This window comes from Cryptomeria japonica, chromosome 6 (assembly GCF_030272615.1).
Source record: "Cryptomeria japonica chromosome 6, Sugi_1.0, whole genome shotgun sequence".
Classification (NCBI taxonomy): Eukaryota; Viridiplantae; Streptophyta; class Pinopsida; order Cupressales; family Cupressaceae; genus Cryptomeria; species Cryptomeria japonica.
The window spans coordinates 450305107-450323320 of record NC_081410.1 but is presented as its reverse complement, the minus strand read 5'-3'; positions in this window follow the sequence as shown (position 1 = coordinate 450323320).

Here is an 18214-nt window from a genome sequence, read left to right as displayed (position 1 = left end):
ATTAGATCAAACGCCCACTATTGAAAGGGCCAGTGTGTAACAAAGGGTATGAGATCCCTTGTTGGAGTGTGTATAAGGTTCCCATGTAGTTGACACTTTTCATAGGTTTTAGCAAATTTTATAGCTTCTTTCTCCATGTCGGGCCAGTAGTAGCCAGTCCTTAGTAGTTTTTCATGCTAAAGTTAGACCATTCGAATAGGATCCACAAACACCTTCATGAACCTTGGATAATGCGCGTTGGGACTCCTCAGTTTCTAGGCATCTAAGAAAAGTACTATCTAATCCTCGCCTAAATAGGTCATTAGCAATGATGACATATCGTGATGCATTTCAGATTAGGTTCCTTTTTTCATTTCAGGAAAGATTAGCAAGGACAACTTGGTCACGCAAGTAAGAGTAAATGTGGCTATAGCGAGATGAGTCATGTCCAATAATAGAACAGACCATCTGGGACTCAGGAGAGTCATAGGCTAGATAATGTAACTCTTCCACCAGGAATTCAAAGCAAAAATTAGATTCATGTAGTTGTGGTATAGGTGCCAAGGTGGTCATTGCATCCGTTGCTTTATTTGTTGAATTGGGGATCTACTGAAATGATACAAAGGTAAAGTATTTCTTGAGATCATCCACCATTATCTTATAAGGCATTAGTTTCTCATCTCTTGTTCGATATAGATCATTGATTTGGTTGATGATGAGTTGAGAATCTCCATAGATGTGTAATTCAACAATCTTCCACTCGATGGCCAGCTTTATCCCATTTACCAAAGCTTCATATTATGCAATGTTGTTTGTGCAAGGGAAGAGAATATTGTAAGCTTTTGGGATTGAATATTTTTTAGGAGTTATAAAAAGTATTCCGACACCAGAACCATGTTGAGTGAAAGACCCATCACTTTCATGATTGTTGAGTAAGGTGCAAGATTGATTCATTCAGAAATTCTATATGCAGAGGTTGACTGTCTTCAAGTGGAGCATCAGTAAGTTGGTCTGCAATAACCCGTCCTTTGATGGATTTGCATTCCATATATTTAATATCAAATTCCATAAGAATCATGGCCCATTTAGCCAGTCTTCCTATATGTGTTGCTTTACTAAGAATATATTTGAGTGGATCAATCTTAGCTACCAGCTTAATAGAGTGTGCTAACATGTAGTGTCTTAATTTATGTGATGCAAAGACTAATGCCAAACAAGCCTTTTCTATGATTATATAGTTCATTTCATAAGACACCAATGTTCTACTAATATAATATATGGCTCTTTCCTTTTTATTCTCATCTTGTTGTTCCATAAGTGCCCCTAGTGAAGTATCTATAGCTGATGTGTATAGAATCAATGGTTTTCCTTGAATCGGTGGCATCAATATGGGTGGATTAGAAAGATAATCTTTGATTTGTTTTAGATTTTGTTCACAATCTTTATCCCAGTTGTATTGAACTCCTTTCCTTAATACCTTTGTGAAGGGTTGAGCTTTGTCTACTAGCTGAGATATAAAGCACCTTATTGATTGAAGACGTCCTTGTAAACTTCTCATTTGACTGATATTCTTGGGCGGAGGCATTTTCATTATAGCTTGGACCTTTCTAGGGTCAACTTCAATTCTTTTCTTTGAAATTATGTAACCAAGCAATTTTCTTGATGTTACTCCAAATGCACACTTTTTTGGATTTAGCCGGAGTTTGAATTTTTTCATTTTGTCTAGTATAGGCCCTAGCTCCTAAATATGCATGGATCTCTTCATATTTTTTACTAAAGTGTCATCAATATAATCTTCCATATTCTTATGCATCATATCATTAAAGATAGTAGTTACCTCTCTTTGGCAAGTTGCTCCTACATTCTTTAGCCCAAATGGCATGACTAACTAGCAAAAGGTTCCCCATGCACATGTGAAAGTTGTCTTTTCTTGATCGCCAAGAGCTATTTTGATCTGATTATAGCCGGAGAATCCATCCATTAGTGAGTACATCTCATACCCAATAGTCATATCAACTATCATATCAATGTTTGGTAATGGAAAGTCATCCTTCGGACAAGCTTTGTTGAGATCTTTGAAGTCTATGAAAACCCTAATAGATTTGTCTGCCTTTGATACAGGTACTATGTTTGATATCCATTTTGCATAGTCTATAGCTCTAATAAATCCAGTTTTCAGCAATTTTTATAGCTCATCCTTGACTAGCAGTGCCACATGAGGATGCATCTTACAAATTTTTTTCTTGTCTGGTTTAACTCCTAGTGTAATAGAGAGATGATGCATGATGGGATCAGGATCTAGTCCTAGCATATCGGAGAATTTCCATGCAAAGTTGTTCTTTTTTTTTTGAAAAGAGGTTGCTGAAATCCTTTAACCCTTCTGATGATAGTGATTAAGCTAAATGAATGATATGTGGAGTCTCTTGACTTCCAATATTGACTAGTTGAGTTGGTTTAATCAATATTGAAGACCTTTCTTGGAAGTGACTTGGCAGCATATCAAGTATCTCACCTTCAGGTGCCTCAGAGAGGTTTTCACCCTTAGGTACATCCTTTATTTTTACTATTTTTGATTCCGACATCGCCACAATGTGGTTTTCACCATCAAATCTCTTATTTTTCTTTTTTTGATTTTTGTGACTGAGATACTTGATGTTTGTTTCAGTCATGTTCTCACTTTGCTCACTGGTGGAAGAGTTCATTAGTTCCACTACATTAAGATAGCAAGCTAGTGTGTAGTCATTGGTGAAGGTGGCTATATTCAAAGGTTGGTTATAAAGAGTACAGTCAATCAATTCAGGATGTATCAAAGATAAGGTTTGAAAAGGTTCAAGGGAGTTCACGATAATATCATCATGACTTCGGACTGACCAGTCAAGTTCTAGAAGACTACCTTGCATATGTGTATTGAGACCAGGAAGAGTTACAACATGATTATCGAAGTCCATGTTAGTATTTGTTGGACCTAACCTAACTGAACTACTCCTAGCATTGTCCCCTACTTCAAACTAGACTACATACCATGGTGTAATAGTAACAGGGTTGGCATACAACATCTCAACATTCATGACAGAGTAGTCATAATATGTTGTTGAATAGTTGTCGTTATAAATAGAGCTTATGTCTGAGTTATCAGAGTCATAAGATGAAGTTTCTAATTCATCTTTGAGTGATTTAGTAAAAGTATGTATAGCATCAATACCTACATCTTTTATGCTGCAAGTTCCTTCGTAATTTGGTTCATTGATCACTTGTATTTGACACACTTGTGGACATAACCTTGATGGTTCTGTTATTCCCTGTCGTCTTTTCCATTCAGCTTCCTCTGGACTGATGACTGGTCCTACTTCTATAGCTTCTAATTCTTCTTTTGTAGTTCCATACCTGATTTGTCCTATCTCATTAGAAGGAGAGTTAGTAGGTGAAGAAATTTCTTGTGTCCTTTCTTCCTCCAGCTATTGTGCATAGTCTTCTTGTCTTTTTAGTCTAATTTCTTCTATTTCCTTTTGCATTTTTAAGCGTATCAGCTCCTGTGCATCATCTGTGATATCACTGGATTCTTTAGGGGTTTATGTAGTAGATGTATCTGAGAGATGGTTCGGACCCCATTCATACTCATTTGAATCAGTTTCTGAATCATCTACTTGTTGTCTACCAGTATATGTGACCGGAATGTTTAGTGGTGCAAACAATTCTCTGATTCTATATACTTCTTCTCTCATATCCTTTGTGACTTCTACTTCCTATAGTGTTATAGCTGATACAATCGAAATTGGATTACCATTTACTTCCTCTCTCTGGGTTGGCAATTCTTCTTGTTCATCGTCGCACTCTTCCTGAGCTTGTTGAGTATTAATTTCCTGTGATGTTGAAGGTAGTACATTTTTCCTTCACTTAATTTGATGGTAGGAAGTATGTTTCTTATCTGATGACTTTCTTGGATTGTATCCCAGTCCAGCTTTATCATTTGCAGACTTAGTTTGTAATTGAATAGGTTCAACAATACCTTCTTGACGCTTACCTAGAGGACCAGTACCTAAATATCCCATGCATTGAAGCATCTTATAGCCTGGACCATATTGTGTCGGGAAAATATCACAATGTCGTATTTCTTTGATTGCACTATCTTCTTTGAAATGCCATTTTAGAACAACATCCTCTTCTATTTCATCTGCAAGGGAAGTAGAGGACTGTATAAAGAGACCATCATAAATGACTTTTGGAGTTGAATTTTGTGGCTTCATAACCTCTGATGGCTTTCCTGACTGTCTTGGTGATGGAGGAAGAGACATTAGTGAGAGTACAAGCTCTATCTTGTAGCCATCCATGCCGGTGTTGGTGATTTTCAATTTCTTCTCTAAATCTTTCAGTAGAGATTCTAAACTTTCAGTTGTAGAGGCTACTCTATTATGAGGAACAAAAGGATCAGTACTCTGTGTTAATGTATTATAGGTATAGCTTGTATCGGCAGGAATACTGACTTTAACTCCATTATAAGGAAATTTCAAGCATTGATGATACGTAGATGGTATTGCTTTCATTTCATGAATTCATGGCCTGCCTAGTAAGATATTGTATGAAAGGGGAAGGTCAAGGACCTGAAAGATGACATCTCTTTCCATAGGTCCTACACTTATTGGTAACAGTACCAGACCTTTAGAGGTTCTTGTAATGCCCCGCCAGGAAACCCCTAAGGGTTTAAGTTAAAAACACTCAAATAGAGTGTAAATATATATTTTTTTTAATAATAGTTAAGAGTATTACTGATTAATTACAACATTAAGATAATTTGGAGTTATCTAAAACTTAGATAACACAGCGGAAGGCTAAACGAACCTAAGGAGTTTCCCAACGTGATTATGTAACCTTACACCTAACTCAACTAGCGTCAAATGTTTCAATAAGATGGATATCTTAATTACGAGATAATGCATAAGACATGGTTATATATTTATGTTTGATAAATTGACATCTTAGAATTTTAGGAAGCGCTCATTTACTTTGGGTGGTTAGGAGGCCATCGTGAGGTTATTTACTCAATGCACTTTAAAACATAATTAATTTAAAAGGCCTCCCTTAAGGTTCAAAGCAATTAATATACCAAAGTTCATTCATTTGGTTTTAAGGTAACCACCCACATTTGATATCTTTCTTAAATATTAAAAGTATGGCTAATAAGATGAGATTCATTCATTAAGGATTAAACTACCATTAATAGAGTGAGGTTCCTTCATTTGAATTCAAGCATAACCAACTAATGAGTCGTAGTTCTTTTATGGAGGATAAGATGCAAGAAGCCATAGAGTTCATTCATTGAAGCTTTAATAGTGCTATTAGATGGGCTCAATTCATTGAGGTGGATATGTATTAGAACACATGAGTTCATCCTTTAAATTAAAATATAGTTAGCAAGATGAAATTCATCATTACAGGATTAAAATATAAGTTCATAGTGACGTTCTCCCATTAGGATTTGAATATAACTAACTTATTGCATGTCACTCTTTTTAGTTAAATGAAGTTAATATGAAAAGATACATTTACTAAGATTAAGATATAAACAACTAATTGAAAACCTTCCCCTTTTAGTTCAATTTTAGCTAATCATAAAGAAATTCATTTAATTAGGGTTATAATTATGGATAAATAGTTGAGTTCACCCAATTATCAAGTTAGTTTGGTAAAGATTATTTGTTAAGATTAAGACGTGAAATAGCTTAAACAAATTCATCCAATATAGTGAAACATAGTTAACATGGCGATACTCATTTACTAATATAAGAAGGTAAATACCTGTATGAGGTTCATCCTTTAGATTTCACTCTTAGAAATTATAACACTAATTCTAACTTTGTTTCCCAATCACATTCGTTCATTTTACATGCTTAATAACAAGTTAATCCAATAATGGTAACCTAGCAAGATTCTTTCCACTATTACTACTTCTAATTAACATAAACAAAATATTTTTCCATAATCATAATTACAATGTTTTATGACCTGATTACTACATTTATCAAGATGACTGAATTTATACCCTTTGATTTAGCTTCATTAAATTCCCAGCATACACTTATGAAAAGCAACCATACATGATAACTTATAATATGAAATAAAGAAACAAGACATCGCATAACACGGATATGATCTCGGAGTTCACCCCTAAAGGGCTACATCTCCGGGTCTGCTCAACTGCAAGACCCCTCTGGCATTTAATATAGTTAGGAATACATAATTACATGTCTTTTACATCTTTGCCACTTAGGTGAACACAACCAGTATACAAATGACCACTTTGGACCATAAATCCTAATTGACTTCCACGTAGAGGCAGAACCAACTAAGCATGCAAAAAGGAAAGTACAAGGTTCACTGCGCAACAGTACTCTATTTAGAGACCTAAGACTTAATAGGTGCCCCAATTCCAACAACGACAGGGTCCAAACAAATACATCAAGGTTTGCCACCACTTTAAACAAGGCAAATACAAAATTTAAACTTACAACAATTTTCTTTTTAAACCGATACATTATCAACTTTCATTCACTCTGCTAACATATCGTTGAAGTAATAACAAAATATACGAAGAGAAATTTAGATTCATATTCCATAAAAAACTTCTCATTAAAATGTAATACCAAACGTTAACAAAAGTATATTATTTCGAAGATCTTCCAATAAAGACAATATTAAATCTCTGTTCCAAATATTACTTCCCTATTAGAATTGGTTCCAAAATTAAATGTTAACTAATATAGATTTAATAATCCATGATATATGAAATTTTTTTATAAATCAATAAATTTAAATATATGCAAACTTCGTATTTAATATATATATATATATATATATATATATATATATATTAGTAATATTTAGCAATAAAAATCTAATTTCAAATAAAATAGATCTTTCTACAATATATTACAACTTCTTTACACATACCCCATGGCATTTTTCTTTCATTTTATAAATGTCAATATTATATATATATATATATATATATATATATATATTTATTTATTTATTTATTTATTTATTTTAAATATATATATATAAATAAATAAAACAAAATTTATTTTATTGGAAACCCTAGCCTATGATGCAGGTCCCTGCAGCCCACAGTGTGGACGCAGCCCGTGCGAAACCACATTGTGGTCGCAGGTTTCCTACGGCCCATAGTGTGGACGCAGGCCCTGCAAAACCACACTGTGGTCGCAGGTTCCCTGCGGCCCACAGTGTGGACGCAGGCCCTGCGAGCCGCACTGTGGTCGCAGGTCTCCCTGTGGCCCACAGTGTGGATGCGGGTCCCCTGCGGCCCACATTGTGGTCGCAGGTGATCTGTAAGCCCGCAGGGAGAGAGAAGAGAGGGGGGGTAAAAAAAAATGGCGGTGCGAGTTTGAGCCTCGGCTCCTCCGCCTGCCAAACCCTAACGCCCCATTTAATAATAATTTTTTTTTTAAAACAAAAAAGAAAATAAACATGGCCAAGGTAGCAATGAAAACAGTAGTTTTGATACACATTCTGTTTTGTTTTTTTTACAGTCAAACAACAGAGATCTTTAGCAGTTTCTCCCCTGTTTTTTTTTTTCTATTAGTTTCCTCTCTTCAAATTGTTCCTAGAAACCATAATAACCCTTGAATCCAAGACAACCAATCTCTCAAAAAAAACTGAAACTAAATCTTTAAACATACATGGGTATTATCATTTCTTTTTCCATCATTTCATGGAGAACATTCAATCACCAAAAAAAAAAAAAATTTGATTCAACAGTAAATAAAAGGGTAGATTGGAATCCTACCTCATAATGCATTCCAGGCAAGACTTGAAGGAGAGCTCCCCCTGCAACTCCAAGCAAAAAACTCCATTTTCTCCAAAATTTCCCCACCTCCATTTCCCAAAAGATCCCAAAAAGAGAGCCCCCAAAATATTTCCAAAAACTAGGTTAAATGAGAAACCCCCTTTTTTTGACCTAATTTTCAATTTCGAATTTAGGCATTTATTTTTAAAATAAAAGAAAATCAGAATGGAAATCGTTTCTTTCCACTATTCAAAACATCTTTCGCTTTTCTAATTAAAATTAAAATGCCTCTATTTCTTATTTAATTCTAATTTTAATTTCTCCATATTACTTTAGCCAACATTTATATTTTGAACTATTAACAAGGGTAAGGTATTTAAATTAATTTAAATTTCAAAAATCAATCCTTTATACTATATCAACTTTACAAGTAAAAAGAATAATTTCCTTTAAATAGTAGAATTTACCCTTTCTCTTCCAAATGCGAAAATGATTAATTTATTTCTATTTCCCAATGACTTTGAATCTTTCCTTTCTAAAATGCATAACTCTTTGAATTTCGTTATTATTAAAATTAACTATTAAATTAACTCGCTATAACATAATAAAGTGACCTTTTTAATAAATGAATAATCTCATGAAAGAAATCTATTTATTCTAATTTTCTCAACTACTAATGCGTAAATGAACACATTAATTCAAGTTAAATACTTTAAGCTTGCTACAATTATAATTAAAGCGATCTCTTTAAATTAACGATTATTCATATAAAAGAAACTACCTATTTTAAATTTCTAAATTACTAATGCGTACATCTACTCATTAACTTGAATTAAATACTTAGGATAACAAACTCCACTTACCCTACGCAAAGCACGCAAACCGAGGAAGTCCACCAAATCACACGACATGCATCCCAATGAAAAGAAAGCCCCACAAACCAAACACAATGCTCACCTGACCATGGCTAAGGCAAGATGAGAGTTTTATGACCCCCAAATCCGAATTCTAAGGATGGAGGAGGTATACTCAACCCTGTGAATCCGAAGGAGATGAACCTCACCCTAGGCGGTGTTGTACCTACAATCTCTTGCACCCATGAATCACGCAAGCATACATATACATATACATATTCAATGAAGGTGTTAGCTCGAGATTTATAACCAGAATTAGGAAACAACTACATTTACACAAAAATCGATGCAAAAGCACAATAATAGGTATGCACAATTATTTATTTTATCAAACCTACAACCTTGCATCACGGTTAACCAACCATTCAAAAATGCCACATAGGAAGTCAACCAAGGTCAAACGGGTTTTACGAGGCCGACTAGGGTAGGGGCATTACAGTTCTTTCTTCTTCATCATAATCTTTGATTGTTATTTTCTTTGTTGGATCAATAACATTTTTAGAAAATCCCAATTGTGTCAGTAGATTGTAGGTACAGATATTCAACCTAGCACCTCCATCTATCAAAACACGTTTAACTCGGTGTTTATGGATCATAGATTCCATGTGTAATGGCTGGTTATGCGGGTGATTCAGTGAGTTATCATCTTCTTCAGTGAAAGTGAGGTAATGAGGCGAAGTCAGGTGACCCACCATAGATTGAAACTGATCTACACCTAAATCTTTAGGGACATTAGTGGTGAGAAAAGCCTTGTCTAGGATCTCTCTATGAGCAGAAGAGATCTTAAGTAGTTCTAAAATGGAGATTTGAGCGTTAGTTATTTTCAATTGTTCGACAATGCTATAACTAGGAGAGGATGATGAAGCCAGATGTTTTGATTTGGTCGTGATTGTGTCAGTTTGTCTGTTTGAAGGAGTTGGTAGGTTTGATGTTGTTTGAGTGAAAGTTGAGGAACTAGCTCCTTGGAGAGTAACCTTCTTTTGAGCGCGGGTCACAGCATTGGTAGTTTATGCTTGATTTTGTTTATCTTTGATTATGATCACATTGCAATATTCAATTTGGGAAGATTCAATCATGTTGATCATGTTGTCATTGTTAGTGTAGGTATAATTGACTCTAGCACCTCCCTTGGATTTTGAGGAATCTCCTTGTTCATAGGTTGGTAAGGGATCTTTAAAGGCCTTATGATCAACATTAGTCATGTGATTTCCAACAATGATTTTGCCAGCGTCGATGAGATCTTGAATTTCATGTCTGAGTTTCATGCAGTTGTTTGTGTTATGTCCCTTGTTCCGATGGTAGTCACAATATTTGTTTTCTCTCCACCATTTGGGTTTAATTTCTAGATCATATGGCCTATAATTGTCTGGCAACATTATCAAATCATTTTCCAATAAAGTTTTAAAAGCTGATTCATATGATTCATCTAGAGCATTAAAATCTCACTTAGGCTTTGAAAGCCAAGGTTTCTCTTTAAACTATTCTCTTGCTTTCTTCGGAGGATTTCTTACTACAGTTTCAGCTACCTTGAGTGCTTGTGTGCCACTAGCCAAGTTAAATATTGTGGATTTTGTTTTTGTTTTGACAATGTCTACCACTCCATCATTAACAACATTTATGTTGTTATCTTTTTCGTATTTCTTGTATTTTCTCTTTTCTTTAGAACTAGAACCTTGCGATATTTCTTTCCAAAGTGATATATCTCCCTTTTTTATAAGCACATCTTCCATTATGAGGGCATTATCTACCATTTTTTTGAATGAAGGATGTACTTGCATCTTGACACTATATTTCAATTCAGGAATTAAGTTGTTGACAAAGATATCCATCTTCTCAAGATCAGGTATAATCTATGAATATCTAGAGAACATCTTTCTCCATTGTTGGAGAAAAGTGAGAAAGGGCTCTCCTGTTTTTTGTTTGGTATTGCAAAGCTCTATCATAGTGACTGGGTGATGAATTTTATAGGATTATTGTTGTAGAAATAGTTGGATTAATAGTTTCTATTCCCATAGGTAGACTTGAGAACCATTCCATATCTTGCCCCCTAAACTTCTTAGGAAAAGGTGCATGAGATACGTTTGGTCGTGCATGAACTCCATACATAAAGCACAAAACTCTCTGATATGATCTTGAGGATCTCTATTTCCATCATATTTTTCAAACTTAGGCATTTCTACTTTTGAGGGAAATGGAGGCATGTAAACGTTTTTGTCAAATGGGAATGGGCATATTGTGTCCAGAGAATATTGTTTTGGTGATTTATCCTTGTTTTTTAGTTCTGTGATCTCAGTTCATAACACTTGTAATTGTTTGTTTACCATTCATAATAGTGTCTCTTCCTATTTAGTGATGAGGTTCTCCACATTATAACCAGTAGGAAGTTTAGCACCTTGTTTTGCTAGTTCTAGAAAATAGTCTTCTTTTTCTCTAGCCATGATAACCTTCATCATTTTTCAAAAATCTTTATCCTTTTGACATTTGTGTATCTCCATCTTTGGAGGTTCAGAGGCTTCAGATTCACTTGATGAGGAATCACTATTGGTATCATGGATACTGATATCGTCATAAGTTTTGTGTTTAGCAGCTTTTTTTTCTTGCCTTTCTCCAGACATGGTGGGAGATAGGGGCTAACCAAAGATTGGTAGATCGTAAACTGGTATTTGTGACGATGACGGTCTATTTGGGATGAGTTTTTCTACAAAGAATGGATTATCTTTTGATGAAAAGGATGTTCATTTTCCTTTGTATGTTTTTCTATGAGAACTTCTGGTTTGAATAGGCATTTACAAGCCACGGGATCGAGAGCTAGATGTGTTGCAGAAGTCAAGATCGAATTGTAGCTAGTTGTTCATTTAACATAGTGATTGAGTAAAGTAACTAAGATCTGGTATGGTTTTAGGAATGATATATTCTGTGTAAGACAGTATCTAAGTTAACTTAGGTTTGATAAGATGTTGTCTGAGCTAGCATAGAGATGATCGACAAAATCGTGCAACGCAATGGCAGGGGTACACTATCAAGATTGTTTATTCTCAGGAGGATGATAACCATTTTTATGCTCGTTGTAGACTGTTTTAGGCAAGTTTGATTGTTCTGGACTAACAAAATCAGAGATTTGTACAATAGGTTTTACAGGACCAAATGATAGTTTACAAGCTTCAGAACGATGACAATAGTGTTTTGTACAAGTTGCTACCTAAGATCGTACGACATATGGGTATGTCTGAATTGACAAACTATTCAGTGCAAAGTTTTATTGTACGACATAGGATTCAGGATGACATGACAATTCTCAAAGCCAGACAATAGACAATCAAGGCTCGTATGACACGGGATGGAGGCTCAAACGACAATTCTCAGAACCGAACGACAGACAACCACGGCTTGTATGACACAAGATGAAGGATCAAATGACAGACTGTTAGGACTGATGGAATATCGTACGACACAGAAAATGAAACAGGATGATAAATTAGAAGACTCATACAACTGTTTACTGGATAGAGGCTAAATTTTGAGTTTTCAATGACTGACAGGGACTAGTTTTTGACACTGACAGAGTTTATCACTGAGTTGTTGATTTGTTTTCTCCAGTTTTGGTATTCCAGTTTTAGTTTCAGGGATGAAAAACACAGAAAACACGCAATACGAATAAGAACTCCAATCACAGCATGCAAACCCTTTGGAAATTGGTGAGAGAAGAAAACCTTTGCTTGTAGACTCAAGTACACACCCAATAGCTAATCAGATTATGGTCACTAAGTCTCATGCAATGGATTCTCAACGCCGTATTAGCCGACTCCAAACGCTAATAGGGGCATAAAATGACAAGTATCTTGGGAGAGTTACTATCTCTCTTGCACAAAGATTATCCCCCTTTCAAAGGTGAACCGTGTAGCTTCTAATTCGAATTGGAACTAGTAAGGGGTTTGTTCGGCACGTCGAGGTATAGACTCAATTAAGAGGTCTCCTAGCCTTGAGAACCAAGGTTTAATATACCCAAAGGTATAGAGGAGAGTTATTCCCGAGCACTATCGTTGACTTGATTTTCATCAAATCATGTTTGTTTTATAGTGGGTTGGAGTACTTGGCGTTTAGTCGTTCCCACTTGGGTCATTCCCCTCTCACCGACCGTAATGGCTATAGAGTTATTACCTCCTTGGGAGGGCAGGCCCGCTAAATATATACAAATCTCAAACTTAAAGAAAATGCCTCAAGGGTCTGTATTTCTGATTGTCTATATAGACAAGAGCATACTCTCCTACCTCTCAGAAATTTCTTAAAACACAAAATACAGATTTGTTCTTTAACCAGATAGCAAGTTAAGTGCCTAAAAAATGAATTTAAAGAATACACGATGTTTTGTCGATTTTCTTTAGGCAACTTGCAAAAATAATGCATCAGTAGTCATGTTGTTTTTATTCTTTTATAGGCATATGTGTGATTGATAAATTATTTGACAAGCATTCTACAAGAAACTGGTTAGGATGTAAAAATTCTTCAGATAAACAGCCAGGATCAACGTCACTGTAATAAAAATTGAATAGAAAACCTAAAGAATAAAACTTGCTTTTTAACTCGACAGAATGCAAAATTGTATGACAATTCTCACAAAAGAAAATGACAAAAGTAGTTGCTCGTACGAGTTAGAACTGAGCATAAAATGACAAAGTACAAAATCAGATATTCAGAGAAGAAATTCGTACGAGCCCATTTTATGATTTGTATGATAAAAAAGAGACCTTGACTGAATGTCGTATGATGCAGGATATACACTCGTACGATATTTCATAGAGGTTGTACAGATGAAACCTACGGGATAAAAAAAAAATGATTTTAAGGCCGAAGTATTGAATTTTGTGCCCCACGTTGGGTGCCAAAAATGTGTGTGAAAAGTGGACATGTATCTGTATCTGGAATACACAACACTTCAATTAATTCATTAGATGCATGGTTAGTAAATCAATACTCAATGAATAATAAACCATTACAAAGCGACCCATTGCCTTCTAGTAGATGTGAGTTTAGATTGCTCTCATATTGCTAAGCTATCCAGTGACTAGACAACATCTAAACGAAGGTTTTTTAAATCTATATGAGCATGAATATGAGCTAAATGGATGCAAGATTTAAACTAGATATGCAAGATTAATCTAACATGATTTAAGCAATATATGAATATTTAAGCTTAATTTTTTTTTCAAGATTATCTCCAATTGATTTCTTTTTTCAATTTTTAATTCTTTTTTCAAATTAATTCCTCTTTTTTGATGATTTAATGGAAAATTGATTTATCTAATTAAATATGCTAGGATATTCAATAAAATAAATAGGATAATTGTTTAAAAATGATTTACTTGGAAAGATCAATTAATTAAATAAATATTTAATTAATATTGAGTTACTGATTTGCCATGTGACTTTTGATGATTTTAGAAATTAATTGTGTGCTCAAGATTTATTTAATTGTCTTTGGTTAGGACCTTGGTGATGTTGTCAAGATTAGAGGCTCATGGTTTAGATGACCATTTTTAGGGTATTACAATGGAAAGCTACAAAGTATAAAGGAGACATATCATAGTCACATGGAAACTGTACATTAGGAAATCGGAAATCATCACAAGAAAATCAAAATACTAATCATTAGCTCAATCACGAAAGCTTAAAAGTAATTATCTATCCTAAACACACTCAATAGAGACATAAAGATAAAACATTCAAAAGTAAATACTATGCAAACCATATGTGGATATGAATGCTTCCTTCATGTGGCTCCATTGTTCTTCTTTCCTCTTCAAATAGTTTGGTTGTGGATCTCACCTACAAGAGCACATACATGATTGAAAGCAAGTAGGTAAGAAAATTGCTCAAAAGTACTCGAAGCGTGATTGATTAGAAATTCGATAATCTGATTAGCAGGGGCTTTGATTGATGAAATTCATCCAATTTATAGAAGAATTGGAAAGATGACAAGATTAGCATGATTCAATTCAAATGGAAATTGCAAATCAATTATGTCAATTATGACAAATTATGACAAATTATGCACTTTCTATGCAAAATTTGTTGATTGATAATTTATGACAAATTATGACAACTTCTATGTCAAAAATTGATTGATTGTCAATTATGACAAATTATGACAAATTGACATGTCATTTCCATGAATTTAGGAGAGAAATAGGAGGAAATTGAAATTAAGAATTAAGAAAATTAGAAAATGAGGAATTAGGAATTTTAGGAATTAAGAAATTGATGAAAATTAGAAATTAGGTAAATTAATTAATAATTTGTCATTTATTAATTAATTCACAAAGAGGAATAATTAGCCAATTAAATGAACATTTAATTGTGACAAGAAGACTTAGGATAAATAAATAATTTATTAATCCTAGAGAGGGAAATGACAAACCAGGTTAAATGATTAAATCATGAAACCCTAGAAGATGAATTAGCGATGCGAGAATGACAATTAGGTCTTGATTGAAGATAATTGATATCAATCATAATTTTGAATTGATAAATGATTTGATTGACAAATGCGCCAATTGACGAGGAACAATGACTAATTGATTCAAATTGACATGATTGAAAAGGATGACGATCGATGTCAAATCGATCGTAAAACGACAAGATTGACAAGATCGACCAAAATCATGATTAAAGATTGTTATCGACAAGACCAAATTCGAAAGCGAGATAAATGAAGAATGCAGAAGAAAGACTCAATGCTCGCAAATGATAAAGACCAAGTGCGTGACATAGGAGAAATGTTAATGCGATGCAAAAACCCTAAAATAAGGCAATGCGTAAATGTTAAAGTATGATTCTGCAAGCGTTGACTATTTTTAGGTGTCTACAGAAACATACAAAAAATGCAGTCATGCTTCACATAAGAATCAAGGCAATCAATTAATTATTACATGGGGCAGCAACATGATCAATGATCACAACTACAAAGAAGCTATACAAAATAGGGAGAAAAGCTAAAGAATAATTATGAAGATTTGAAGAGTTTCCTCCCTTAAAAATAATGTTGTAGAGAAACACAGTCTAAGCACAAAGAAGCAATCAAAATCAGTTTTGACAGTCATCAATAGGTAGCATCTAGGGGCATTAGATGATAATCCTTATTGTTGAAAGTCAAGGAAAAGATATGAGAAGATTGATCCAAGATCTTGTTGGTAAACATAAATTTAAAATGACAGCCAAACGTCAATGTGATAGAGCTTAAGGCTCAAAGATCACAATGACTTTAATGATAGTCTTTGTCAAAGCATGATATAAATATCCCAAGAGGAATGGTAGTCATAAAAAATTCTTGAGACACAGAGAAATTAAAGCTCAAAAGGGCAAGGCAAATATAGTCATAATAGTCATCTACCCAAAGGAGCAATAGAGATTCCAAAAACACAAAGCCACCATGAACGAGCTTCCAAAGACCATTAAAATGTACAAGGGTCACATGCAGTCCTATTATGGCCATCATTATGGTCCTTCCAAGATAGACCTAGTGGTGACAAAAGAGATATATGAGGTCATTATCAAGTCTACTCAAGGTGTAGACAAGGTTAGGACAGTATTAGGACAGAGTTATAACCAGTAAGACAGTAAGAGTAGACATAGAATGGTCATAAGGGAGATTTATTTGATGATTTAAAAGAAGCGCTCAGCCCCACGACATAGAGCAACAGTGATCAAGATATCAAAGAGAAGAACACTCAGTTAGCAAGAAGAAGGAGATCATTATCTTTATAGAATAGAGGTCATAGAGTAGCACAAACTTAGGTATGATCAAAGACACTCAAAACATTAAAGAGCAGAGTCAATGATCAAGTAATGAAGGTCCAGACCTCAAGCATCTACAATGCACATCATAACTAAAGAGAAAAATAGCTAAAGGCATAAAAGAGATATCTATTACAGTGCATACACTGGCAGTTAAGTTGATTGCTCAAGAGGGACAAGCAACATAATCATGGTAGTAATGTAATATTGATTTATAAGTCTATAAGTTTTACAAGTTAAAAGTAGTCGATCACTATTATAGGACAATTGTAAACAACAAAGACTATCTATTGATTTTTTATATGAATATTTTAGTAAGGTCTCTTTATTTGAAGGGTAGACTAGAACAATCTAGAGCAAGATTGAGCAACAATGCCATAAGAACAAGGATTGCAATAGTCATTAGGACAAAAGACTCTTAGTAATCTTATAGTCGTGAAGCTAAAATGACAATAGAAAAGGACAACTATTTGCAATCAAGGCACAAAATAACAGTGCAAAGTCACAAGGGATTCTCAACCTTAAAGAGCAGCACTGTCAAACCCAAAGATAGCAGCACATTGAAGTTTCTAGAAATAAGTAAGAGTTTGATATTTACATAAAGAGTCATACATACCAAGACAGTGGCCCAAAGGATAGTCTAACATATAGAAATAGAGCCTTCATAAACTGTAGATATAATGGTTCTTCTTGTCAATAACAAGAGCATTCATGGCCATATAGCTATTTCATGTCATGGCTAGATAAAGAGCAAACATAAATGAGCAATTACTATTATTTTAATGGCGGTATTTTTTTGGGGGGTTTGTTGTTGCCCTACTATCGAATATGGATAGGGATGGGTGGATTTAAAGATCCTTCTCTGATTCCTCTCTCCCAAGACCTTGACTCTCTGCTACATAGATTGAATTCAAGGGAACCCAACTGATATAGGAGGACATGCCAATGATCAATCTCCTCTCTAGGTGGGTAGTTTTTCTGATACAAAAGTTTCATATTGCATACAAGCAAAGGATACAAAAAATTTATTCGAAAGTTTTATAATTCAAAAACACAGAAATGTACGGTACCTGTGTTTGTCAATGTCTTCCTTTGGTCTTCTTCTACTGTGTGCAGTCTACGGAGTGTAGATAAAGACCACTTTCTGCTTTCCTATTTTTTCCACAGCAAAGTTTTGATTACAATATTCCATCCATTGGTATGGTTTTCATATCTCCTCTTACTCCAGTTGTCGATCGAAATTCTGATTTCACGCTAATTTTTTCCTTGGCGGGAGTCATTCTTTTTTTTTTGCAAACAAATGAGCCTTTAGAGGTCTTAGGCTTTGGAGGTAATTTTTTTATTTATTCTTTAAAGGATTCAAAACCTTTTAAAATTTCAATTATGACCTTGAAATCTATATAGACTATTTTTAATCTAGATAGATGAAAAATGGGTGACAATAAAAAAGGGGTAATCTACAATAAAAAAAATATAATGCAATTTTGATAAACAATAAGATGTATATATACATATATATATATACAATTAGAATATTTTTAATTTTTAATTTAAGATAATATAAAGAATAATTTAAATATTTAAGGTAAAATATTTATTTTGTCTTCAAAAATTGTTTTAAATCCAAGTGAAATTGTTATACTTTTATTCTTATTATATTTTTAATAGAAATAAAAAAATATAATATAATACATCTGCTAATAAAATAATTTATTATTTATAAATAATA